Below are 2,493 nucleotides of genomic sequence, written 5' to 3'. Positions count from 1 at the left end.
CCCCTGAAAAATCGGATTTTTTATGGGAAAGAAATTGAATTTTTTGAGGTTTTTTCCCCAATTTTTTCATCTTTTTTTGTGACAAAATCCCCCAAAATTCACCCAAAATTTCCAGCTGAAAAATCGCATTTTTTATGGGAAAAAAACGGATTTTTTAGGTAAAAAATTTGAATTTTTGGGGGGAAAAATTTAATTTCTTTTCGAAAAAAATTGACTTTTTGGGGGGGGAAAAATTGAATTTTTTTGTAAAAAAATTGGGGGTTTTTGGGGAAAAAATTTGAATTTTTTGGGGGGAAAAACCTGAATTTCTTTAGGAAAAAAAAAATCTCATTTTTGGGGAAAAACCCTGAATTATTGAGAAAAAAAATCTGAATTTTTAGGGGAAAAATTTAAAATTTTGGGGGAAAAATTTGAATTTATTTTGGGGAAAAAAACTGAATTTTTTTTGGGAAAAACTGAAAATATTTTTGGGGAAAAAACTTGATTTTTGGGGAAAAAAAAATGGGGTTTTTTGGAGAAAAACCTGGATTTTTTAAGGAAAAAAAAATTGAATTTTTGGGTGAAAAACCTGGGGCCACCTTGCATGACATTGGCCAGACCTTCAACCACCTTGGGCCACCTTGGATGGATGTTGGACCACCTTGGATCTCCTTGGGCCAACCTGGACCACCCTGAATGACTCTCAGGCCACCCTGGCCCACCTTGGATGACCCTTGGCCCACCTTGGATGACGCTCAGGCCACCCTGGATCACGCTGGTTGACCTTTAGACCACCTTGGATGACCCTTGGACCACCTTGAATGACCCTTGGACCACCGTGAATGACCCTCAGGCCACCCTGGCCCACCTTGGACCACGTTGGATGACCGTTGCACCACCTGGAATGTCCCTCAAGCCACCCTGGACCACCTGGAATGACCCTCAGGCCACCTTGGATGACCCTTGGACCACCTGGAATGAACCTCAAGGCCACTGTGGACCACCTTGAGTGACCCTTGGACCACCTTGGATCACCCCTGGCCCACCTCGAATGACCCTCAGGCCACCCTGGACCATTTTGGATGACCTTTGGACCACCATGAATGACCCTCAGGCCACTGTGGACCACCATGGATGACCCTTGGACCACCTGGAATGACCCTCAGGCCACCATGGACTACTCCAGTCCACCTTGAATGACCCTCAGGCCACCTTGGCCCACCTCCAATGTCCCTCAGGCCACCGTGGACCATGCTGGATGACCATTGGACCACCTTGAATGACCCTTGGACCCCCTCGAATGCCCTCAGGCCACCGTGGACCACCTTGGATGACCCTTGGACCACCTTGGATCACTCTGGCCCACTTTGAACGACCCTCAGGCCACCCTGGACCATGTTGGATGACCCTTGGACCACCTTGAATGACCCTCAGACCACCCTGGCCCACCTCGAATGACCGTCAGGCCACCTTGGATGACCCTTGGACCACCTGGAATGAGCCTTGGACCAGCTGGAATGACCCTCAGGCCACTATGGACTACTCCAGCCCACCTTGAATGACCCTCAGGCCACCCTGGCCCACCCCGAATGACCATCAGGCCACCTTGGATGACCCTTGGACCACCTGGAATGAGCCTTGGACCAGCTGGAATGACCCTCAGGCCACTATGGACTACTCCAGCCCACCTTGAATGACCCTCAGGCCACCGTGGCCCACCTTGAATGACCCTCAGGCCACCCTGGCCCACCTCGGATGACCCTCAGGCCACCCTGGCCCACCTTGAATGACCCTCAGGCCACCCTGGCCCACCTCGGATGACCCTCAGGCCACCGTGGACCACCTGGAGTGACCCTCAGGCCACCCTGGCCCACCTCGAATGACCCTCAGGCCACTTTGGATGACCCTTGGACTACCTTGGATGACCCTCAGGCCACCGCATGGACAACCCTCACCCTCTTCCAGCCCCTCCCCAGTGGCGGACGCGTCCATCCGTCCGTCCGTCCGTCCGGCCTGGCCAAAGTCTGGACAAACGTCCCCGGCAATGTCCGAGCCCCCCCGCATCGCGTCCGGCCGGACGTCCCAGCGGTCACTCCCCAGGCCGCCCTCAGGGCTCCAGCGGCTCCGGCGGCGGCGACGGCGTCCGAGGAGGTGACGGCGGCAAGGGCGGGAAGGACGTGGCGGTGGCCGGAGCGGGACCGGGCGAGCCGGGCGTGTCCGGCGGTGGCCGGAGCGAGAAGAAGAAGGGGCACTGGTGGATGAAGAGTTCGATGATTGTCTGGTAGGTCCTGGTGGCCGTCAGCGCGTCCATGGTGCTGAAGTCCGGCCGCATCAGCGTGGGCCAGAAGCAGATGGACAGGTTCTCGCTGGTCATCAGGTTGACGCGGTGCTGTTGGCTGACCCTGCGGTGGACAACGGCAGAGTGACCACTCGGTGGTCAGCAGACCCCAAAACACCTCCAAATTACCAAAAATTCCCACCAAAATTGCCCAAAGAATGACCCAAAAGTTCCTC

General features: G+C 54.2%; 1 long non-coding RNA gene across 1 annotated transcript; it reads right to left on the bottom strand.

Moving 5' to 3' along the window:
• Positions 1-574: 574 nt before the first annotated feature.
• LOC121349076 lies at positions 575-1,964 on the bottom strand. Its single transcript, XR_005954455.1, has 3 exons — positions 1,699-1,964; positions 848-1,532; positions 575-722 (listed from the first exon to the last, which is right to left on the bottom strand). It is a non-coding gene; the product is annotated as an uncharacterized LOC121349076 (long non-coding RNA).
• Between the last annotated feature and the right edge of the window lie 529 nt (positions 1,965-2,493).

Source organism: Pyrgilauda ruficollis, unplaced genomic scaffold (assembly GCF_017590135.1).
Source record: "Pyrgilauda ruficollis isolate IOZ18807 unplaced genomic scaffold, ASM1759013v1 scaffold1313, whole genome shotgun sequence".
NCBI classification, from domain to species: domain Eukaryota; kingdom Metazoa; phylum Chordata; class Aves; order Passeriformes; family Passeridae; genus Pyrgilauda; species Pyrgilauda ruficollis.
The sequence above is the reverse complement of the archived record's forward strand: the minus strand, read 5'-3'. Positions and strand labels throughout refer to the sequence as shown.